The sequence below is a fragment of the Sinohyriopsis cumingii genome, chromosome 8 (genome assembly GCF_028554795.1).
Source record: "Sinohyriopsis cumingii isolate HCF-2022 chromosome 8, ASM2855479v2, whole genome shotgun sequence".
Lineage (NCBI taxonomy): Eukaryota > Metazoa > Mollusca > Bivalvia > Unionida > Unionidae > Sinohyriopsis > Sinohyriopsis cumingii.
Window position 1 is genome coordinate 11,226,663 of NC_142968.1, and position 27,140 is coordinate 11,253,802.

The window sequence follows — 27,140 nt, forward strand, 5'->3', positions numbered from 1 at the left end:
CCAGCCCTTGTAAAATTGAAATTTTTTTACGATATCTAACGTATTATCGCGACAATCTGTTTCTCGGAGGAAATTGGTGGACAAAAGCAACGCTTGCAGGTGTGTCTAATTTCGCTTGCTGACTGGTTAGTATGTTAGTGTGACAGACACATGGTGATAGGTCAATTTTATTCAATTTACCAACCGATGGGTAACACAGGTCGATTTGCTTCCATGAATCCAGAGACATATTCAGCTCGTGTTTAGTGTTATAAATATTTCTAGTTTTCATGCCGCATAACATAGTGTTATTCTTCCGTACATCCATATGTCGTTGGAGCTCCATGCACACATTCCTAGTTATTTACGTGATCAATGTTTCTTCGTGGCACAGACTACACAACAAAGAAACCGTTCAAGGAGAAAATGACCACGTGACAGAGGTGTCTTTTCCAATTGGTAGGTATTTCACAAGCCACAAAAATATCTGTAAAATGAGAAATTAGTTACATGATGAAAGTATACTATTTATTCCTTGCCCACTGTCCAATCAAATCAAAAGCTATGTCAAAGTGGGTGGAGTCAAAAGTTACCCAACACATTTTCCACTTTGGGATATGAATACGGTTGAAATGAAAGTCTTTCGCTGACTTGAAAAGTTCAGTTGTGTCCTCGTTTCTTCTTACTGTAGTGGAATGTCATAATTATTGCAGATGAGAGGAGTGCATGTAAGTAAAGGCAATACCTATCTGTCTATCAACGTTTATTTTCTTGTATTTGTCTTGGCGTTTCCGTCTTTTTTCTCTTCAATATTTTCTTTCTTTCTTTCTTTCTTTCTTTCTTTCTTCCTTTCTTTCTTTCTTTCTTTCTTATGTGCTTTAGTTATATTCATAAATCAAAGGATAATGGAACGTTACAGTTTCACGATTCTTCCGTCAAGACCATAGAAAAGCCGTCTATGTCGGCAAAACAAACTCTCTTTATAATCAATTTTCAGAATATATCTGACCCATGGACAAATAATATAAAAGAAATTTGCAAAAATCGGACACGCCCGCTGTTGACATTGTTTACAACCTGGCGTGAAAGCAAAAACAAATACGCCGTTCATAATATGACTTCACTAAACTGGTTATCTTTAAGACCTCTTGCTGTCCCAGTGGTATTCACAAATGAAACTTCCCTAACCGAGGAATGCTCGCGGAAAGGATGGACAGTTTTTCCAATGAGGACAACTGCGGCGCAAGGGGCCCCAGTTCTAAAACACATGTATCTGGACGTGATGAAAAGGTTTGATTCCGAATTTTATTCATTTGCCAATAGTGAGATATTGTTTACAGACAAGTTAGTCGAAACGCTACTGGAAATACTTAAAAAAAACCAATTCAACGTTCAAAGGACATACTTTAGTTATTGGGAAAAGAACCAATGTAAATAATTTAACGAGGAAGGAAGGATCGTCATGGAGCGGATTAGAAAGTGTTTCAAAGAAAAGAGGGAAGTTGTTTGGCACCTATGCGGAGGATTACTTTATCACATCAGCATCATATCCGTGGAAGGATATACCAGACATTGTAATTGGGCGAAAAGCGTACGATAATTGGCTGGTAATTAATGCGCGGAGGAATAAGCACCGAGTTATAGATGCAACTGAAACTATTTTAGCTGTGCATCAAACGACGAAAGCAGGTAATTTTGAAGGGTCGAAACATCCAGATACAAGTTACAATCACAAGCTGTTAGTGAAATTATACAAAAAGGTACCATATACCGCCGGATATACAGACTGTGTTGAATTCATTACGAAAAAAGACAAAAGGAAAATTATTATTGCTCGTAGACTAAAACTGACAAAACACTGCAGTATGCTGTGAATGTTTAAAGTTTTGCATCAGATAGATAATCGAAAATAAATGATAACGTTTAGTTTTTTAACCCGTACAGCGTACTAACTTTACATACAATATATTTTAAGATTCGATCCATTTGCAATGGTTACCTTTGCTTTCATCTTGTAACTCATGCATAAAGTTGGGTTCCTGTCTCGTATTCATTGGAAACTTCAAAAGCGTTGGGAATCAGTGTCATCTTGGTATGTTGTCTTAAGCCAGTACAAAAGTGTCTCAGCGGAAAATATGATCTATCCACACCCACTATAGACCTTTCCTTCGAGGTTTAATGGGCACAGCCACATGCCACATTCCACCATATTGGTCCTGTACAACGAAAGCTATTATTGTACGCCTAGTAAATATTATTGTTTTCGGTTAACAGTGCAATCCTATGAAAACAATATTGAGGTAAATGACTGGCCCAAAGTTTCATTGATGTTTAACCTTGGAACTGTTCTTGCGTAAGTTTGTATCATTAGTTCCTTTTTATCCCCAGGTCGTAATTCATGGTATAACGCTTGATTCCGTCAGTTATTTTATTTCATAGTTATATTAATTGTTTTTTTCATCCTAATCAAACACGCCAACTAAAATAGTAAAAAAATTCCATAAACTAAATTTCATTCAATTTTGTTTTTCGATCTCTTATTCTCTTCTTCTTTTTTTTGAGAATATTACATCTGAAAGAACCTAATTAAATTATATGTACCGATAAATGAACATACAGATAAATGAATTAAATAATTATTAATTTTAACAAAACTAATTTTTCATTTATTGACCAATAAATTAGATTCTATTCACTATGATGGTGTATGGCAGTTTTGTAAATGCCACGAAAACTAATAAGTTACAAAGGAATTCAAAGACGGTCCTTTTTATAATTTTAATCCAATTAGTATATTCAATTGATAATTATAAACATGAGTATTTACTTCTTTGCTCAGCATTAACAGTATGAAATAAAGATGCTCCTTTTCCCCACTAACTCCTTATTTAAAAACTCGTACAAATAACCCAATATTCCAAAGATATTTTTCCTCGATAACATTATTTATTGTGAAGGATTTCTAAATTTGGAAGAAAATCAACAACAACAAAAAAAAGTAACGATAGTGTGCGCGAGCGTGTGTGTGTGTGTGTGTGTTCACAAACTGAGTATTAAAAATAAACAACAAGTTTTGTAAAACGTAAGCAAATAACTTATTTTATCAAAGTTATAACATAAAAAAATGTAAGAGGAATTTGCAGTCCGCCTTGGATGCGGGAGTTCGGGGATATCTTCTTCGGCCGAGTCATACCAAACTTCCAAAGACAAAAGATGGTACTAACAGCTACCTCGCTTGGCGCTCAGCATTAAGAGGTTAGTGTTAGGACTCGTCGGCCTGGTGTCAGGATAATGTGACTGGGTGGGACATCATAATACATGTCTGTGGCATGATGCCCTAGTGCTATACATCATTATAAACTGTCACACTGTAGATACCGTAGCGATACGACTGAAAAATTGTTAAAGCTATGTTAAAAATGCAAATCACACACACACACACACACACACACACACACAGTCTGTATTCAAGTTCGAAGGAATCGAATATTCCGAATGAGTTTCTATCAGAGTATATATATATATATATATATATATATATATATATATATATATATATATATATATATATGATGTCTAAGTTTTATAGATTTTATGTAGCTTAATAGTGTGTACTTGTATAGGTTCTGTTTTAAGATCTAAAGAATGACAAGATTGCGTAGGTCCTATAAATAGCAATGATCAAATGACTAATACAAATATTAGCAAACTTTTTGACGAGTTTGAGGTAATTTATCATTGGCTGACAGGATCAGATGGGTATTGAATTAAAGTATTTCCTATTGGATTCATGTCAGGTAAGTAAACAATGATCCTTCAAATGTATGAAATGAGTTTTCAATGATCCTTCAAATGTAAGAAATGAGTTTCAATTACTATAACATTCATTTCAGTCTCACTTCCTTTTACAGCTAATTTGTAAAATTTCTTGCTCCATTTAAATTAAATGTACAATAATTGCTCAATTTTCCTGCACGATAATATTGCTGTAGAAATATGGACCTGAATTTTCTGAACACAATTATCTTAATTAATATGTATTTTGTGCTTGACTTATATTCTGATAGATATTTCCTGTTGTATTTGAGAGCATATTTTGGAAGATTTATGAGGAAATAAAGCTGTTTGATAGCAAGAGAGACATATGGAAGTGTTTGCATCAATTTCTGTTTTAAATGTCTTTTTAGTTTCTGGCATATATAAAATCAGTATATGTATTCAGTATTTTATTTGCTGACGCGTAAAGTAAAACGAAGCGGTCTTGGGGGTGGGGAATACTGACGAACTGTCCACAACAATAGTCTATAAGCTCACGTTTTGACTTCTTGAGTTCGTTATTATTCTCTTGTCATTTCATCTGCAGTCGTAATGCACATAAAGAAAATAAAAGACGTGAGGTTATGATTTCCGTTTAATTTCCAATGATTTATTTCTTGGGATTATCCTTAGTAGTGTATGGGGCCACCGTAGGGTCAAGGGGACTTTAATGTTAAAAAAGGGTATATCCACTATAGGGTCTATGGGAATTTAAGATGGGGAATTTTAACATGTATGGGACTGTAGAGCGTCAAGGGCAAATGAACATGTATGGGACTGTATAGCGTCAAGGGAAAATGAACATGGGAATATATCGTGGGCCTGTATATCGTCAAGGGAAAATTAACATTGGAATTTAACATGGATGGACCTGTATAGCGTCAAGGGAAATTGAACATGGGAGATGGATATAACACAGACAAGAGACAAGAGAAAAGAGACAAACACTGATACAACATTTAAAAAAAAATTCGGGGGAGGCTCGAAAGTCGATTCTTTTCGAGGCCAATGAGGGGCCCTGGGTTCTTCTGCTTCTTCTAATTTCTTCTATTTTCCCACCAACTTCTTATTTTCTCTCCTACACTTTTTCTCTTCTTCTCTTTTTTTATTCCTCCTATTTATCCTTTTTCTGCGTCTCCGCCTCCTCTTTCTTTATTTTCTCATTTTCTTCTTCCTTTTCAATTTTTTCATTCCATACCCTCATTCTTTTCTTCTTTAAGGAGATCACTTATTATTTCCTTCAACTTTCTTAAGTTGTTTATCTCCATCTTCGATGGGGACTATAAGATAGTGATCCTCGTCCAGTTTAACCAACATCTGCTCTATGATTCCCTAATTGTCGAGTGCATCTTGCAATTTCTATATCTTGTCAAGGTGGTTTGAAGCCATCTTCTTTTTTATTCTTTGTGGAATGGCGCGAATGACGAACGCTGTGAGTTTTTATATGTAAAGCACGGACGTGAAGGAAAACATCCCCTATTTTTTCTCTTCTCATATTATCTACTATCCATAGAGAGATGAGGAGACAAATAACTAACCACAATTTTACTATCCACACACGCGAAGGAACCAAAACTTATCACTCATCTACTATCCACACACGCGGAGAAGCCAAATCAACCTTCAAATCTACTATTCGCACACGCAAAGAAGCCAAATCAAACCCAAACTATACTATCCACACACTGGAGAAGCAGAAATATAACCATAATCTACTATCCACACATGAGAAGAAGCCAAAACATAACCACCAATATACTATTCACACACGCGAAAAACCAAAACAAACTCTTACTTTACTATCCACAAACCCCCTTATATACTATCCACACACACGAAGGAACCAAAACTAAACACTCATCTACTATCCACACACGCGGAGAAACCAAATCAAACTCCAAATCTATTATTCACACACGCGAAGAAGCCAAATCAAACTCAAACTATACTATCCACACACTGGAGAAGCAGAAACATAACCATAATCTACTATCCACACACGCGAAGAAGCCAAAATATCAAACCCAATAATGTACTATCCAGACATGCGGAGAAGCAAACACATAACCAAAATCTACTATCCACACACGCGAAGAAGCCAAAACATAACCACCAATATACTATCCACACACGCGAAGAAGCAAAACAAACTCTTACTTTACTATCCACAAACCCCATTATATGCTATCCACACACGCGAAGGAACCAAAACTAAACACTCATGTACTATCCACACGCGCGGAGAAGCCAAATCAAACCCCAAATCTACTATCCACACACGCGAAGAAGCCAAATCAAACCCCAAATCTACCATCTACACAGAAGGGAAGGTTAGATAACCACACACTCTACTATCCACACAAACGTACGTGAGCGCTTACAAAACCCAATAATCTACTATCCACACAAACGTACGTGAGCGATTACAAAACCCAATAATCTACTATCCACACACGCGGAGAAGCAAAACATAACCACAATCTACTATCCACACACGCGGAGAAGCAAACACTAACCCTTATTATACTATCCACACACACGGAGAAGCCAAATCATAACCATAATAAACTATCCACACGCGCGAAGAAGCCAGATCAAACCCAAAATCTAACATCCACACAGAAGGCAAGGTTGAATAACCAAACACTCTACTATCCACACAAACGTACGTGACCGCTTACAAAACCCAATAATCTACTATCCACACACACGAAGAAGCAAAATTATAACCATAATCTACTATCCACACACGGGAAGAAGCCAAATTAAACCCAAATTCTACTATCCACAGACGCGGAGAAGCAAACAACTAAACACACATTTACTATCCGTTTAATATTTGATGTGACAAGAAGAAATGATACAATACGCAACAAAGGGATTGTAAGTTACACTCCAATCTGTGTGCACTGCAACGGTAACAACGCTCTTGCGTTGGCATTATTTTGCCACACTACCTTAGAAAAAACTATGCATCACTCATCATAAACGATTTCATTGGCTATACTTATTTTCTTACGGCGTTCGCTTCGAATTGACTTCAGTACCTTTTCGCACAGTGACAAGATCGGACGTGTTTTTTTTAAATTCTGCGGCTGGCCGCTACACTACTTGCCCTGAATTTACAACCAAACAATGTGTTATACATTGTAAGTGACTTCATTGGCTAACCGATATTTTACACTTCTGTCTCTATTGATGTGAGTGTGCTTGTCAAAATGTTTGAGTAAGATTAAAAATGTTTGTCAGAAACAGAAACAATTTTGAAAAAAAATGAATTTCGAATTCATGTTTCTCTCTGTTTATAATTTTTTTCAAGTTGATGGTGCATGGTAGATTACATTCGCCTACCTTTCCAAAGTGAGAGGCATTTCTTCACATGTCATTGCCTTTGTTAAATTCAGTTTTGTTGGTTAGTAATCGTTAATCTTTAATTCTATTTTATTTATGTATTTATTTTTGCCAGAAGATTTAAAGCTTTCTATTGTTGTAACAGTATATATGCTGTATAGTCTGTTGCTGCAAAAGAAAATATCTAGAGCAAAGTGCTTAAGTTTGTTCAGTTTTTTATTTCAAACCCTACAAAAGGATACAAGTTTTTCTTGAAAGAGGATTGAAAATCGAAGTTACCCGAACTTGAAGGAAAACACCCCCTTTGTTACTACAGTTAGCTGTCGTTGTGTTCATTCTAATCATGCTTGCCGTATATATTTCAGAGGTCATATTTCTTCTTAAGCAAATACACGCATCAATAGACAGACAGCTTTTGCCATCATCCTTGAGGTTCGCTGTACTTTAGTTTATTTACTTCATAAAAATCGCAGAGTCACAATTTTTAAAAACAAAAACAAACAAAAAACCATGCCACTCAATAATGTAACACTTCTGACTCTACCGATGTGAGTGTGTACGTCAAAATGTTTAAGTGAGGTCAAAATAAATTGACAGTTTCAGAACGTGTACCAGTACTGTTACCTTTCAGTAGTTGATGTGGTAAGAAGAAATGGTACAATACACAACACAGGCTTGCAAATTCACACTCCAGTCAGTCTGCACTGCAATGGTAACAACGCAAGAGCGTAGGCATTATTTTGCCACACTAACTTCGAACAAAACAATGCATGCTCATCATAAACGATTTCATTGGCTAGACTTAGTTTCTTACCGCATTCACTTCGAATTGACTTCAGTAGCTCTTCACACAGTATCGAGATAGATCGTGTCTCATTGCTAGGCGACTTATAAAATAATAAATAAAAGTAAAACTAACGCAAGAACAATCGTACCCTGAGCGATCCCACGGAAATTGTGTCAGTTTTATAGTCAAATACATCACAGCATATTTGGATGAACTATTCTGTGAGAACTTTACATCCACGTTATCAAACAAGAAGGAATTTTCAGTTTCCATTATCTTCAGTTCACACTGGTGACATTTAATAATGGTGTATTTTTTCTATGGCTGTGATTATCTAAATGGAATATGTGTTTCTTTGAATCTTTCTTAAGGGAAATATACTGTAAAAACAAACGTAAGTGTTGTGATATGTTTTACAGTAGGAATAACACTCTCTCTCTCCGTCATAGTAGTTTTGATTGAAATCCTAATGGTATCTGTGCCTGTTTGAAGATACCTCTCCAAAATTGTGATCAGTAGTCACCATATTTCTGTGAACTGTTCCGTTTGTCATGTAATTTTTTTTCAAACACTTACATCCTTACAAATTGTATCAGTAAATCGTTGGATGAAATAAAATCTTGAGTTCACGAGCTTGTACAATTCAGGTATCGTAGCTTTCTCTTTATTTTGGCACTGCAATGTGTCACGGAAAATATTTCTAACATTAGATCTACCGTTTTTCAAGAAAGGAAAGAAACAAAGGCTTTTTTCAAATAACACTCTCTCTCCGTCATAGTAGTTTTGATTGAAATCCTAATGGTATCTGTGGTTGTTTGAAGATACCTCTCCAAAATTGTCATCAGTAGTCACCATATTTCTGTGAACTGTTCCGTTTGTCATGTAATTTTTTTTCAAACACTTACATCCTTACAAATTGTATCAGTAAATCATTGGATGAAATAAAATCTTGAGTTGACGAGCTTGTACAATTCAGGTATCGTAGCTTTCTCTTTATTTTGGCACTGCAATGTGTCACGGAAAAAATTCTAACATTAGATCTACCGTTTTTTAAGAAAGGAAACAAACAAAGGCTTTTTCAAGAATGACGCGAGTGACATTGCACTTTATCACCCTGCCAATGGTTAACTCTGAATTCTAAAACCAAAACACATGTTCGGAAAAAATGTAACAATGTTCAAGAATGACGCGAGTGGCATTGCACTGAATAACCCTGCCCATGGTTAAATCTGAATTCTAAAACCAAAACACACGTTCAGAAAATATGTAACAATATTCGACCTATTTTCTCTCAGTTTACACTGTGGATAGAACAAGGAGCGTTATGGTGCTGTTTTTATTTCCGCCCTTAGATCTGTGAAAACTTTGCAACATTGTTTGTTGCGTGTGCTGCGAAACACAGGACATATCTTAAATCTGAGATATGTTAAGCAAATGTTCAGCAGTCAGTCGACAATAAATATCACATTACCTTTTTATGAAATTGATGAATGAATGGAAACAAGGAACATATACAAACACAAGACGAATCGATAAAAGAAGGAAGAGAACGACAACCACAAAGGGACGGAATAGAGGATGGAGATAAAGAACACGAACAACGGAGAGAAGATGTAGATGAAATAACTGACTCACAAGAAAAGGAAAAGTGGGAGAACTACCTTAGTCCTTACCCGTATCAAAAAAACAAAAGGTGATACGCAAACGGGGATCAACTTGAGAAACAGATTCCAAATACTAGCAGAAGAGGAAAGAGGAAAGTAGATTAGAGGGAGAAATACAAGAAGAGACGGCCCTGGACGATCTCGTTGGATTGAAACCATTGACATCAACCCCTATAGCACCGCTAAGAAAAAGAAAACACGGGAAATCACTATCAGCGTCGACATCACCCATAAGTGACACCACGCCGACAAATGAAATAGAAGTAGCCGTGAGGAACAAAAAGAAAATTATAAGGAAGGGAAACCATAACCCTAGCATCAATAAATACAAATGGACTAAGGGAAAAATAAGCAAATCAATAGATTTAAATGAATATGATGTAATATTGGTTCAGGAAACAAACAATAATTTTTTTAATGAATTTAAGACAAAATTAGAAGAAGAGTTAGATGCAGTAGTGATTACTAATAATTGTAGAAGTGATGACATTGGGGTTGTGTGTAGCAACTATAATTAAAAATAGGATGGGTTTAAATTGGGAAAGGGTGGATAAGGATGAAAATTTCAAGGGTAGGATGATTCACATAAAGCTGGAAACAAATCATATTACTAACGTTTATTTTCCAGCAACTAGATATAAAAAGCATGAATTTATTCAAAATGTACACAAATATTTAAATGATCACACAATGGAACCATGTATTATAGGAGGTGATTTTAACTTAATGGGGGACGATATTGACATAATTGGAGGCTTAACAACAGATGATTTAACTGCAAAGCGTATAATGGAAAAACTTACACAAAAATATAAATTAAATGATATATACAGAGAAACAAATTTACTTAAGACCGAATACACATATGAGCATAAAAATGAAAAAGCTAGTAGATTAGACAAGTTCTATGTAACATGTTTTCAGGATAATCTATATAAAAATGCAAAAATACATGATTTTAAAATTTCTGATCATAAATTAATAAGTCTCGATTTTAAAATACTAAGTAAAACAAAATGGGGGAAGGGAGTATGGAAATTAAACAACAAAGTCTTAGAAGTAGATAATTTTAAAGAAGAAATACAAAATGAATTAGAAAACTTTAAAAAATTTGGTAACAGATATATAATTACGGATTGGGATATTTTAAAAAATGAAATTAAAAAATTAGCTGTATATCATTCTATAAAAAAGAAAAAACTACAAGAAATGGAAAAGCAAGAAATTAAAATTCTTCTAAAAGGGAAATTACCAGAGGAAAAGATCAAGCAATTACAAAACCAACTAAAAAAAATCACTGATGAGGAAAATAGAGGGTTTGAATTAAGAGCGGGAAGATACAACACCATATAAAAAAAAGCAAATGGACTATAAAAAAGAGAGGAATTAAGGGGGCGGGGGGAGGGGAAGCAACTAGAGGAAATAAATGAAAATGGGAGGGAAATAACAGGGAAAAACGAAATACTAGGGAAAATTAAGGTTTTTTATACCAACTTGTATGCTTCACAAAACATTGATCAACTAACTATAGATGAATATCTAAAAGATATTATATGTGATAAGATATCATCAGAACATAATGACCTATGTGATGATTTCATATCAGAAAATGAAATAAAAATTACAATCAGTCAGCTAGCGAAAGGGAAATCCCAGGGGTAAGATAGACTCACGGCGGAATTCTATAAAAAAAATTCCAAAGTGAGTTAGCGCCGATTCTGGAAAATTTATATAATAACATTCTTTTAAAAAATGACATGATGACGGAAACAATGAGAGAAGGGTTAATAACAATTATATACAAAGGGAAAAGGGATAGGGAAAAGCTAAAAAATTGGAGGCCCATCTGCCTCCTAAATATAGACTACAAGATTGTAAGCAAAATTTTAGCAAATAGAGTTAAGTAAACCAGTCGTGTGTGTGTGTGGGGGGGAGGGACGAAATGTGCAAAATAATATCTTAAATATAAGAACGATGATTCATTATGTAAACGAAACAGGTCAACAAGGTGCTATGGTAATTTTTGGCCAAGAGAAAGCTTTGGACAGATTGGAAAATAACTATACCCAAAAGGTATTAGAGAAATTTGGATTTGGAATTAACTTCCAAAACTGGACTAAAATCCTGTACAATAACATAACAGCTAGAGTACAGGTAAACGGCGCAGTCAGGGATAAATTTGATATTCAAAGATCGGTGCGGCAAGGCTGCCCACTATCTATGCTAGTATACGTAATAGCAATTAAAATACTAAGTATCAAAATACGGAATAACAAAAATATCGAAGGTATAAAAATCCCATATCTGAAAGAGGATTTCAAAATACTCCAACATGCCGATGACTATACTAACTTCATAAAACACCAAAATTCCTTTAAACACCTGCAAAAGGAATGCGAATCATTTGGAAAAGCATCAGGGTCGCAAATAAATCATGATAAAACAGAAATACTAAAAATAGGGAACTGGAGGGGAAACCACCCCGGTTTCCCACCACACTTGATCAAGGTAACTGAAGGTAACTGTTAAAGCTTTAGGAATCTTCTTTGGCAAAAACGAAGAAAGAGAAAACTACAAATATATATATATATATATATATATATATATATATATATATATATATATATATATATATATATATATATATATATATATATATATATATATATATATATATATATATATATATATAATCAAAGAGAATATCGAAATCTGGGCACTAACGCCATTATGCATAATGGAGCGTGCACAAGTAGCAAAACAAACATGTACTCTAACATGAACTATATAACAAACTCCCTAGATTTAGAAAATAAAAATTTAGATAAGATAGATAAGGAAATTATAAACTATATATGGACCTTCAAGACACATTACGTCCAAAAATCAACTTTATATAGAGCCAGAACAAAAGGGGCTTAGCCTTACCATGCCCCATTTTAAAAAAAATATACAAATATTATAAACAAATTCAAAAGACTACCAACAATACCAAAAAGTCCATGGGAAAACCTATATGTATGTTGGTACGGCTTCACCTTAAGGAACATGCAAGATATTTATATAAAAATGACAAGTTATGCAAAAAGTTAGAAGTACCATTTCAGACAAACAAAAGAACTTTTATGCAAGCTTAGGGAAAAAACGGAACTCTGGGAAAAGGACATACCTAAGACATATAACTGGATTAGGAAATATGAAGCTAAAAGTAAAAGAAACAAAGTAGAGGAGGAAAACATCCATATAGACTGGGATAGAGTGTGGAGGCACTGGGCCAACATCGGATCAGTTAAAATACAAAGTCTCATATTTAAATATTTGCATAATGCATGGCTGAGAAGAAGGATGATTCGCACAATAATCAAATGTCCCATGTGTAAAACATCCATCTTCACCATATATCATGCCATCGCACAATGTGAAAGAAGGAAGGATGACCGGATTAAACTGATTATGGAGATATGTAAAAAAGAGAGATATCAAGGGAAGTATATTCTATATTTGGACGGGAATTTCGACCAAAAACCCCCAATAATTAAGATAACAGATTACATTACAAAAACAATGATGGCCTGTGGCCAGGTAATAACAATTACAAAATAACTAACATAGGCCATCATAACCGATGGAATTATTTAAAATTCAAAAATTATGGACTAATTAAAGTCAGTAAAAATGACTTGATATCTCTCAAAAATTAAATATAAAATGGATTTACCCCCCCCACCAAAAAAACCAACAACAAACAAACATATAAATGTAATATGTCGTTAAACACTAATAAATTTGCATGTGTTTATATACCAAATACCAAACAGGGAGTAGGGGTAAGAAAGGAGCCTTGGTATAGCGCTCATTACGAGCGCTAAAGCAAACGCGGGCTAAGACCTCGTTTCCACCCTGATCTCCTTGGAGGTGGCTAATATATCGTTAAACACTTATTAATTTGCATGTTTTATATATAAATATCAAACAATCCTTAGTGAATATTCTCCTTACCTTTAAATATACAAAAGGACAGGGTATCTGTATGGGGAAAGTAAAAGATAATGACGTAATGGGGCTATATCACATGGCGCCATGCGAAGTGGAAAGGCCCTTAAAAGAGCCATAGAAAAACACCCCATATGGAACACTAGTACATGCAAAACACAAAAACAAACACAACACCTCTACTTATTTCTAACTCTCACTCTCTCTTAACTATACAGCTCCCGTACTGTATAGTTGACTAATATAAATTGGAATTTGGCCACAAAAAATAAGAAAGGGGGCCAAAACTCGAGTCGGGTGAAATACGACAAATAAATAAAGTATGGACTCTCACTCGAGCACAGCCCGCCTCATTTCAAAATTATGCGATGAGCGACACATATAAGCACTCACATAAAACGTTAGGCTTTTTTTTATTGAAAATAGTACACCGCTCAGTTGCCCTTTCAAAAGTGATTAATAAAGTATATTAAAAAATAAAATAAAAACTAGTACTAAGGCAAACTGGTGAAATTTGACTGATATGCTGTCTCAACATGGAAACTAATATTGCATTCACACACATAGCAATACACATATAGCAAACACGAGACTAAGGAGACCTCTAGAAAAGGTCACAAACACGAACTAGGGGAGCGAATTCGAGCTAGGTGAAAGAAACTTGGCTCGGATGAACACCCGTATAGATAACACTAGGAAATATAAATACCCCATCAAAAATTAAATATAATTAAATTTTTGATTGAAAATTCTTTTTATAAAAATAAAACAAGCAACATACCTGGATGATACACTTACACATAAAACACTATTCACTTTTTTTGGAAATGGGGGGGGGGGGCATCTGTCTGGTGCCCCAAAATAAGAACATATTTCACATAGAATGTATGGTTGTCTCAATAATCTTTGTCCTATAATACCGCAAGAATAACGGAACCAAAAATGGTGTCCTACGTTTGTTTTTGCTTTACCATTCTTTCTTTCTCTCTCCACTGTAATGTTAAGTCTATCTGTGCATCTCTCAAAACACTCCAGACTAAAGTACTGCACGTTCTACTGCCACCCAATGCAGTGACACTTGTATGCGTGTGCGTGCGTGTGTGTTAGCTTTCGTTTACATACATTACGTTTGAACATTTAATAACAAAGAAATAGCAACCATTGACGTAAACCATTTAATGTAACCGTGTAGGTGTATGTCATCGTTCTAATTTTTTCTACAAGTCACTTTTGGGTCTACTAGATTGTAAAAAATAATCTTTATGAGGTATCAAACAAATTTATTTCTTCACTGGTCGTGTTGGTTCTGTAATCCTACTGGATTTACCACCGTTGTTCTCTCAATCTCTCGATCTCATTGAGTGATGCATTGTTTTATTCGAAGGTAGAGTGGCAAAATAATGCCAACGCAAGAGCGTTGTTACCATTGCAGTGCAGACAGATTGGAGTGTAAACTTACAATCCCTTTGTTGCGTATTGTACCATTTCTTCTTGCCACATCAAATATTAAACGGCCACAGTACTGGTTCGCGTTTTGAAACTGATAAACATTTTTAATCTTACTCAAACATTTTGACAAGCACACTCACATCAATAGAGACAGAAGTGTAAAATATCGGTTAGCCAATGAAGTCACTTACAATGTATAACACATTGTTTGGTTGTAAATTCAGGGCAAGTAGTGTAGCGGCCAGCCGCAGAATTTAAAAAAAACACGTCCGATCTTGTCACTGTGCGAAAAGGTACTGAAGTCAATTCGAAGCGAACGCCGTAAGAAAATAAGTATAGCCAATGAAATCGTTTATGATGAGTGATGCATTGTTGCGTATTGTACCATTTCTTTTTGCCACATCAAATATTAAACGAATAGTAAATGTGTGTTTAGTTGTTTGCTTCTCCGCGTCTGTGGATAGTAGAATTTGGGTTTAATTTGGCTTCTTCCCGTGTGTGGATAGTAGATTATGGTTATAATTTGGCTTCTTCACATGTGTGGATAGTAGATTATTGGGTTTTGTAAGCACTCACGTACGTTTGTGTGGATAGTAGAGTGCGTGGTTATTTAACCTTCCCTTCTGTGTGGATGTTAGATTTTGGGTTTGATTTGGCTTCTTCGCTCGTGTCGATAGTATATTATGATCATGATTTGGCTTTTCCGCGTGTGTGGATAGTATAATAAGGGTTAGTATTTGCTTCTCCGCGTGAGTGGATAGTAGACTGTGGTTATGTTTTGCTTCTCCGCGTGTGTGGATAGTAGATTATTGGGTTTTGTAATCGCTCAAGTACGTTTGTGTGGATAGTAGATTATTGGGTTTTGTAATCGCTCAAGTACGTTTGTGTGGATAGTAGATTAGTGGGTTTTGTAAGCGCTCACGTACTTTTGTATGGATGGTAGAGTGTGTGGTTTTTTAACCTTTCCTTCTGTGTGGATGGTAGATTTGGGGTTTGATTTGGCTTTTTCGCGCGTGTGGATAGTATATTATGGTTATGATTTGGCTTCTCCGCGTGTGTGGATATTATAATAAGGGTTAATTTTTGCTTCTCTGCGTGTGTGGATAGGAGACTGGTGTTTAGTTTTGGCTCCTTCGCGTGTGTGGATAGTAAATTAATGGGTTTGATTTTTGGCTTCTTCGCGTGTGTGGATAGTAGATAATGGTTATGTTTCTGTTTCTTTAGTGTGTGGAAAGTATAGTTTGGGTTTGATTTGGCTTCATCGCGTGTGTGGATAGTAGATTTAGGGTTTGATTTGGCTTCTCCGCGTGTGTGAATAGTAGATGAATGTTTAGTTTTGGTTCCTTCGCGTGTGTGGATAGCATATAATGGGGTTTGTGGATAGTAAAGTAAGAGTTTGTTTTGCTTCTTCGCGTGTGTGGATAGTATATTGGTAGTTATGTTTTGGCTTCTTCGCGTGTGTGGATAGTAGATTTTGGTTATGTTTTTGCTTCTCCGCGTGTGTGGATAGTAAATTATTGTTTTTGATTTTTGGCTTCTTCGCGTGTGTGGATAGTATATTATGGTTATGTTTCTGCTTCTCCCGTGTGTGGATATTATAGTTTTGGGTTTGATTTTGGCTTCTTTGCGTGTGTGGATAGTAGGTTATGGTTATGTTTCTGCTTCTCCCTTGTGCGGATAGTATAGTTTGGGTTTGATTTGGCTTCTTTGCGTGTATGGATAGTAGTTTTTGGGTTTGATTTGGCTTCTCCGCGTGTGTGGATAGTAGATGAGTGTTTTGTTTTGGTTCCTTCGTGTGTGTGGATAGTAAAATTGTGGTTAGTAATTTGTCTCCTCATCTCTGTGTGGACAGTAGATAATATGAGAAGAGAAAAAATAGGGGATGTTTTCCTTCACGTCCGTGCTTTACATATAAAAACTCACAGCGTTCGTCATTCGCGCCATTCTACAAGGAATAAAAAAAGAAGATGGCTTCAAACCACCTTGACAAGATGAAGAAATTGCAAGACGTACTCGACAATTGGGAATGATAGAGCAGATGTTGGTTAAACTGGACGAGTATCACTATTCTTATAGTCTCCATCGAGTAAAGATGGAGATAAACAACTTAAGAAAGTTAAAGGAAATAATAAGTGATCTCCTTTAGGAAAAAAAGGAAGAGAATGAGGATGAAGAGGAAAGAATAAGGATGAGGGTATCGAATGAAAAAATGAAAGGGAAGAAGTAAAAGAGAAGATAAACAAAGAGGAGGAGGAGAAGCAGAAAAAGGAGAAAAAAGAGGAAGAAAAAAAGAGAAGAAGAGAAAAAGTGTAGGAGAGAAAATAAAAACTTGGTGGAAAAATAGAAGAAATTAGAAGAAGCAGAAGAACCCAAAGGCCCTTTCCAGGGCTTGCCTCCCCCCAAATTTTTTTAAATATGTTGTATCAGTGTTTGTCTCTTGTCTCTTGGCTGTGTTATATCCATTCCCCATGTTCAATTTCCGTTGACGCTATACAGGCCCATCCATGTTAAATTCCCATGTTAATCTTCCCTGGACTCTACAGTCCCACGATATATTCCTATGTTCATTTTCCCTTGACGCTATACAGTCCCATCCATGTTCATATGCCCTTGACGCTGTACAGTCCCATCCATGTTAAAATTCCCCATGTCAAATTCCCATAGACCCTATAGTGGATATACCTTTTTTAATATTAAAGTCCCCTTGACCCTACGGTGGCCCCATAAACTACTATCCTTTAATTCGACATGATTCGGTCATTAAGACTGCCATTTTGTTCTTCATTAATTGTTGATTAAGAATGAGTTTTTATTTGACATGTTATACTCATTTAGATTTCCCTATTATTCTACGCGATGTGTTCATTTAAATTTCCCCATTGTTCTACGCGATGTATTCATTTAGATTACCCTATTGTTCTACGCGATGTATTCATTTAGATTTCCATATTATTCTACGCGATGTATGTATTTAGATTACCCTATTATTCTACGCGATGTATTCATTTAGAGTACCCTATTATTCTACGCGATGTATTCATTAAGATTTGGTATATATACAAAAATCATAAGTTTTCATTTCTCCGTTTGTCATACGTATTTCCAGCTGCACCTCTAACACCTTTTTTGTTTCTGCTAGAAATCGTGTCACCATCCAAATGATTTCATTAAAGCATCCAATCAATCGAAATTACTCACGTCATTATAATTATTGGTCACCAAACATCTCAACAGTTTTGTACATTTGAAACTGCCAAAGGAGTTGTTTACTGAGAAGGAGACGACCTCGTGTTGTCTTAAGAGTTTGACCTTGAAGGAAAAAAGAGAAAATGATGAGTATATTATATCTACTCAGTCTTGTTATAGAGGCTGTTGCAAATCTAAGGTCTTAAACTAAGTAATAGAAAAGGCGAAACCAACAAGTTTTGTAAAATTCAACAAATAATTTATTTCCCTAGAATTACGAAATTGAAAATGTAAAAAGAATTTACATTAGAGCGAATTAAATCCCAAATAAGTCAAAACGTCCTATCACCAGTCCTAATGAATGAATTCCAGTGATGTTCGATAAGATCCATCGATGAAAGTGTTGATGTGTCTTTAATCGTGAATGGACTAATGTACCAGGGGCCTGAAGTGTGTTGATGTGCTAACAGTCTTCCAAAAAAATCACAATATATAATCCAAGATGTCTTGTCTGAATTTACTATAATTCCACATTAATGTTTCTGTCCATGAATATTATTGAGCACTTTGTAATTCCGGAGAATAATATTTTGAAAAACTAAGTCCAAATCAAATTCTAAACACAACAATACAAATGAGTGCTGAAGTTTTTAACTGCAAGAATGAATAATTTTTCAAGTATACAAGGTTATGTAAAACTTAAGACAAATAAAAGCCAGGATGTAGGTCTAAAGATCATTTCTAAAAAACGTTTTCTGAAGATAAAATTGTTACTATTGTAGTAAAGAATTTGGTCAACGTGATGTACAACAGGTTATACAAATGTTCTAGACCCAGATCCAAATGAGAATGTTTATCTTTATTGATAATGTTCTTGATATTTAACCCACACTCCTAGGGGAAAATAACTATGTATTATTTGTCTACAGAATTACTGGCTCTAGTCCGGTAACGAATGAACTTGATTTTAGACAAGGTCCATTAAAAAATATTAGCATATATGATACACAATCATGGGGAAATGACTAACAAACAATAAAAATTAAATATTCATAACAGGAAAAGATTATATTCGAAATATTTTGGGAATGTAACAACCTTTAGTTTTGAAAATGTACCAAGTTTACATGATGGGTGAGATTGGAGAGAGAAAAGTTTGTGCTGCAACTCGCCTAGATCATCAGATGGTTAGCATTAACAAACCACGTTCTTTCATAATGGATACCTGATTTAAAGCAAGGCTACGACGTTGTTGATAGAACTGGTCATGAAGCCATTGCCGGTGTTTGTAAATAGACAATACCATAAGATCAAATGTTGCTGTATAATTCCGTTATTTTCACCTGATCCAAAACTGAGTCAAGGCCCCTCATTTAAAGCCACAGAGAAACCCAGCCAGCTGAATAATTTGTGCTACTAAAGGATGAAAATGTGAAACTTTAGCAATCCATTATAAATCTACCTGACAAAGGAACACAATACGCGTTTAACCTGAAAAAGTGATTATGTTGCGGAATGACAACGTGTAATTTGAGGATTATGTTAATTTGAATGTTTCTTAGGAAGGTGTGTGTGTTCGTTGTTATTCAGTTAGATCAAATTCCTCTCTTCCAAATGATCTTATGAGATTAAAGTTTTGGTTTAGTCAGTGGCGGCGTGAGGGCGGTTGAATTTGAGGGGGGTGGGGCAATTGCCACCGTGCTCCAGGCGAGTGGGTTTTGTTCAGCTGAATGTTTCGTAATATTTCTATATTCACCCTAGTGTAACGCGGGCAATTTGTCACAAGACTCGTACTGGGAGCGAGTGGGGGGGGGGGTGTGTGAATTCGGTAAGTGACATAACAACTATTTCTTACAGCATAGTTGTATAAATCAGCCCCAAACCTGTACGTATACTGACTGATGATCTCTCCTATTCTTTAATATGTGCAATTGCATGCAGATATTTATGTCCGCATTTATGTTTGCATTTACCTCCGCACACATTGGTGTACATTTTAGACTCTTGCTGTTTAGGACACCAATACGCACATAAAACTAAAACCTCTCCATGTTTCCATAAATATATTAAACAAACTGTTCATAAGCTGTTTATATTAAGTACAAGAAATACACTATACATAAACAGTGCATTTAATATACTTGATGGTAAATATAACGAGGTTAAATATTTGTGCCAATTTGTGGCTAAAGCTGCACAAATGAAACACACTCTAATACGATTGTTTTTTGTTTTTTTTTTAAATTAGTTTTACATGAATCAAAATAATTCTGTTAAAGTGAATCTTTAAAAGTTTTTCATAGGATGACGATTATACATTTTTATGCACAATTGTCAAGAAATTGATATACGTATTATTAACAGCATATGCTACATATTCCATGATTAATTTAATGTGAAGATAAATAGTACCCAGAAAGTGGCCTGATGAATCATGGAGGTAAGGTCTTCTATTCCATTCTCATATGAACATTATAGGAATACCAATATTTCCCTCAAAAATTCCTGTCAGTAAGTAGTTTTTGTTAACAAAACAATAATGATCAAAGTTTTGAAACCTTAATCATAGTTAAACTTTGAAATATATTTATTTCGAATTCATTTTCGTATTGACAAATAAGCCCTACGTATGTTTTGCATATCATTGAAATTAGAAACATGTAACGAGTTATAGGGGACGATTTGGGATAAAGAGTAAATAATGGTGCTCTAAAGAAATTAGGCCTAACATTAAATATGACCCAATAGAAATCTTTGGGACTTTAACATTAAGCATGACCCTATTTGGGTCAAAGAGATTTTAACATTAATTATGACCCTATGGGATTTTAACATTAAATCGAACCCTATGACCTATGGGTTTTTATTGAAGATGTAACAGCAAAGCATCTATAGGTAAAACAATTTATCTTATGGACCATATTCGGATTCAACATGGAGGACCTCCACTAGTCAACATCTACCTTGACTGTTCAAATGTTATTCAAACTCACAAAAACATACACGTTCCAGCTACACAACAAAGACGTATAGGAGAGGGAGTGAGGCAAGGTAGGAAGTACGTTCATGAAGAGTAGCGATTACTGACCATGCATACACACCTTCACTATGCAACATTTACCCCATTACAAACCAAATATAGGTGGGAAGGTATGCATGGGTAATCACGTTTGTGTATTATCCAACACAATGTCACAGCAATACCCTTACACATAAGTAGTATATAAACTGCATTGGCTCAGCCAATATGCCATACCTAGAAACAGACTCTTTTTTGACAAACGAATGAAACAAATCAAATTAATAACAATCATAAACCCGAGGTTGTTACCTATACTTGCCCAAACCTAATGCATGACCATGTATTAACTGAACCAATACGACACATCTCTAAACAACCTCATTATCAAGTTCAAAGATTAACACCGTGTAAAGCTTTACTAATCCACATGATTAAAGTTAGCAAGGTAATCGCCCGCGGGCAAATCAAGATTTGCAAAGTAATTGCCCGCGGGCAAATTAATGTTTGCAAAGTAATTGACAGCGGGCAAATTAACAAATTTAGGAGAGAGGCGGAATGAGCGAGAAAAACGTAAGTCCTGTTCATTTCTAAATGCTTTGTGTTCTACAAGTTGTATACTTTTCGATCTCTCCATAGTACATAGGACGGTATCATAAGTTAGCGCCTATATGTACCACATTTTTCTGTTACATAGCTACCTATAGATGCTTTAAATTTTTTATCCATTACTGCAAACCATATAGTGTTAAAGACTAGGTTCCATTTTGTAGTCAATGTTAAGGCCAGTATCGCACAATCTCGCGCAGAAAGATAATGTTAATTGTTTTAAACATGTTTAACCGTCGTCTTAATAAACATAGACTTGAACACGAATTGTCTAGCTCATCTTGGTTCTTTCTCAAAACATTCAAACTGATCCAAAAAAAAGACATTTCGTATACTGAAGGACACGAAAAATTTCAAAAGTATAGAGAATAAACATTAGGTATGTAATTAATGAAATAACCTTTGAGAGAGAGAGAGAGAGAGAGAGAGAGAGAGAGAGAACATTGCACTGGTTATATTTAACTATGTCCATTTAATTTTGTTTACAAATGTATTACTTAAAATATAAGTGTAAGTATTAAATACGTCTTGTTTCGTGGATATATTTATGAACATTCAGAAGTATGGCAGAATTTTCTTTTGGGGTGTCTTCTTACTTTGACCTTTTACGACTTTTTGTTATTTCTTTTCTAAGTTCGATCGATCGATCGATCGATCGATCGATCGAGAGAGAGTTAGTTTAGCTTCTTTAGTGTGCTGTCGAAAGCCAGTTCAAATGAATTAATAGGAAGTATGCTCTACCCTACACCATTATAACCCACCATTTTACATCGTGAGTTCTGTATCATTTTCGTGCCTTTTCATCTACGGTCGGAAGTTACAGAAAGGAAATTAAAGACGTGAGGTGATGATTTCGTTTCTGTTTTACATTATTTGTTTAGTGACATTAAAGATTTATTCTACAGACTTCGCCATTTGCGCCATTTGTTTTACATGATTCGTTTATTACATTTGCGCTTGGTCATTAAGATTTCCCTATTGTTCTGCATGATTTTGCCATTAAGATTGCCCTTTGTTTTACATGATTTTACCCGTAAGATTGCCCTTTGTTCCACATGATTTGGCCATTAAGATTACCCCTTTGTTCGACATGAATTGTCCATTACGATTACCCCTTTGTTCTACATAATTTGGCCATAACGATATTCCTTTGTTCGACATGAATTGGCCATTAAGATTGCCTCTTTGTTTTACATCATTTGACCATTATGATTTCCCTTTGTTCTACACGATTTGGCCATTAAGGTTGCGTCATTTTTCTAAATGATTTGGCCATTAAGATTGTCCCTTTGTTCTACATGATTTGACCATTAAGATTGAACCTTTGCTATACATAATTTGACCATTAAAATTGCCCCATTGCTTTGCACGATTTGACCATTAAGATTACCCCTTAAATAATAATTTCGTTCTTCGTGTCTTACCCGCTACTGCTCCCCTGTATAACCATGCTTACATTTATGGAATTAAATTTCATAATTTGCTAGATATAGTACTACTATCACACACACACACACACACACACGCGCGCATGCACGTACGCTTTCGCTTTACTTTGCATGAAGCATCTTCGAACACCCGCTTCCATATCGGTCGGGATTTTCATTCTCGAAATAGCACGTGAGGCTACGAAATTTGACTAAAATGGGAGGGGAAAAAAATTAGCAGAGCTTAACAAGGGGTCACAAATTCTGTCAAAATGACACAAAGCCACATGAACTTTTAATAAGAGAATGTTTTATTTTTTATGAGGGACTGTGATTAGAAACATGTAGCTGCTATACAAGCCTTTGACGTTTTAGGGATGAAAGCGTATCTGCTTTCTAGCAGGAACAAAACCTCGCTCAACAAAGGAATTAATGATGTAACGGCATTAAGGGCTTACAAATATCTCCTGGAAATATATGCACAAAAAATAAGTATCGGGTACCAAATCAAGAAAACAGCGCGTACATAGTACAGGCAATAACGTACATAGTACAGGCAATAACTATGACATGGTATTTTAAGAAAACTTTATAAGACGTCCGTTTACAGTGGAAATGGAATTGGCGGAGGGTGGGATTGCATCTCCGGGTAAGTGCTTTAACATGAATTTTATCCAGTGTTCGGTCATTTATTAATGTTGTTGTGGGGTTTAACGCCATTTTTCAGCACACGATAGACTATGCATGGCAGTATTAATGGTGGAGGAAGAACCCGGAAAAACCCTGGAAAGAACCACCGACCCACGAGAAGCTACTGGCAAGCGTTCTCACATACCCACATTGGCCGAATCCTAGACTCGAACCCACGCAGACAGAGGTGAGATGGCAGTGATCCGTAACCGAGAGCGCTTTAGACCACTCGGCCACTCGGGGCCCCTTTATTAATGTTACTATATCGTCTGTTTTTTAATTTGCTGCGCTTGGATGACAACTATACAGCAGAAGCGAATCCCAATTACTTACGGGGGGGGGGGGGAGGGCGAATGGCCGAATTGTCAAAAGTGCTTCCCGTTCAGGATCACTGCCATCTCACCTCTGTCTGCGTGGGCTCGAGTCTCAGGCTCGGCTAACGTCGGTACGTGAGAAAACTTGCCAGTAGCTTCTCGTGGGTCGGTAGTTCTTTCCGGAATTTTCCAGGGTTCTTCTCCACCAGTTATACTGGCCGCCATGTATAGCTTATCATGTGCTGAAAAGTGGCGTTAAACCCTACAACAACAAAAACATTACTTACATTGCAAAACGAAGAAGCACGTTGTCTTACTACCACAATTCTGTGAAAGAAGGAACTGACATTGTTATTCCATAAACTAGCTTTGTTTTCCTGAAAACTTGTGGTAATGGTATAACACATATTTCAAGGTCTGGCTTATTTAAGGTGCGTGTGCAGTACCCATATATACTGGCATTGTATGATTCAAATATAGGTATATTTAAGGTGCATGTGCAATAACCAAATACGCTCAGTGACAAAGACGAGCGAGCGCTGATTTACATAGCCCATGAATGGCTGTAAAATATGAAAATGAAATTTTATAATTAAAGACAGTTTTAAAAATAGTTTCCCTTTTGAAGACATTTGAATAACTATATATTTTAACCACCAGATCTTCGATAGATCGTATTCCATGTAAAGTAATTATACTGGACAAGAATCCCAAAATGCATTTATAGAAAACAGATATCTTGCCACAGTGCCCGAAACTGTTCCAGACACAAAAGTTAATCAAGGTTTGACGAACGCAAGGATAGACACGAGTAATAATAAGTAAGTGTGTGTGTGTGTGTGACTTGGATTTCTAACGTAGCTTTAACAAATTTTCAGTCATATCACTACCTTGTATACAGTGTGGCAGTTTATAGTGATGTCTAGCACTGGGGTATCATTCCACAGATATGTGGCATAATGTCCCACCTAGTCTCATTATCCTGACACCAGGCCGACCACCTTTAACACTAACCTCTCAATGCTGAGCACCAAGCGAGACAGTTGCAAGTACCATTTTTATAAGTCTTTGGTATGACTCGGCCGGGGTTTGAACTACTGACCTTCCACATCAGAGGCGGACACTCTAACCACTTTGGCCACTGAAGCAGTCAACAACAAATGTCAAATAATTGTCTTCAAGGTAGTACACTATAATAAGAAACGGCGTCAGTCCTATGCCGAAGGTAATGTAATTTTCTCAAACTGAAAACGCTGTTTCCTCCGCCAAATCTGTTATACTCACATTCTCAAATTGATGACATATATCTTTAAATCTAGGTATTTGTGTCAATCGGAATTGATCAATATCGATCACTATTTCAGCCAGATATGATATCTCTACCTATGCGGATATACCATTTTTGTTTTAGTAAAAAAAATCCCGGCTTGCAAAGGTGGGGGGGGGGATTTAATGATAAAGGACTCGTCGCCCCATAATAACGATTATGTGATTAAGGATTAAGGATTATTTTCTTCACGGACTAAACATGGAAACAGCGAGATCCGTCTGAGTCGACTGATCCACGTTTTTATAGGACTGGGTACAGCAACAAGGTACATCCGCCCTGGATATTATGCACATCAGTCCAGTGTACATGTCTTCCTTCGCTCGACTGCGCTGTAATGGCCAAGCAACCATTCTGATCGTGCAGGTCAATTTATAAATGACCGTAAGCAAGATAAAGCCATAATTAGCTACCGAGACGCGCGACATGACAACCTGTTAACATCTGGGAAGTTTTCAGTATCTGAATAATAAATGTTTCCATTTAAGTCATAGGTTCACTCAAGACGATTCTTATCATTCCTTAAAATGTAAAATTGGCAATTTGCCCACGTTTCTCTACAATAGACAATATTTGTAATGGTATTTCAAGATAGCATAGTAATAACCTACGTTTTTTGTTTTAGTAAATCATGAAAATCAATTTTAAGGAGATCTGAGAGCATATTTATATGAAAAGGAATTTCATTCCAAAAGATGTACTTATATTTATTATACTAGCTTGCCTTTATTAATTTAATTAACATTAATTAATTTAATTAACGTTTGTTTAGATTGGCTTAGATATAACTGAATTATAAATATATACCGGAAGCATAAATAGTTCCTGTTTAGAAGTACTGTTGTACGATAAATAGGTGAAACCATTCATTTTGTATATCTTTCTGATTAATTAATATATTCATTCCCCAACCTGCTTTCTGCTCAGTGATTGAATGTAAATGAAACACTCAACAGTCTGAAAGGTCGAGACGATAATACACTAGTTATTAGACAAAACAACATTAAAATATAAATGTAGAACTTTAGAATAATCCAATATCCGGTGCTTTCCACAAAAGATATATCATGTATAACAACACCCGAGGTTAGGAATTTTTCACTCATTTTCTAGACAAGTTTATTTCAAGTTTGTTGTTGCAATTTCTATTTTCTTGTTCTCATCTATTTTTTTTTCCTTCAGATTATCGAAAGGACATGCTTTTTAAAACTTATTTTTGTTTACACAAACAAGTGGCAATCGCCATCAGCTTTGTCCATTTTATCTGATAATGCAGTTGACCACAAGCCTTTATCCATGCAAGTTTCGTCTAGTTTTTGGGAATGGGATAATGTGATTTCTCCGTTTCATGTATATGAACTGTTTGAATTACAAACTCTCCAGTGACACCATTCTATTGGTATCGAACGGACATTGACCAGCCCTTGTAAAATTCAAAATTTTTTACGATATCGAACGTATTATCGCGACAATCTGTCTCTCTAAGGAAATTGGTGGACAAAAGCAACGCCTGCAGGTGTGTCTAATTT

General features: G+C 35.7%; 1 protein-coding gene across 1 annotated transcript in view; it reads left to right on the forward strand.

The window, feature by feature from the left end:
• The first annotated feature begins 638 nt into the window (after positions 1-638).
• Positions 639-27,140, forward strand: part of LOC149792973 (uncharacterized) — a 31,179-nt gene continuing 4,677 nt past the window's right edge. The window contains exon 1 of the mRNA XM_089966265.1: positions 639-707. The gene's annotated coding sequence lies outside the window, so the exon portion shown is untranslated. The remainder of the gene's footprint in view (positions 708-27,140) is intronic.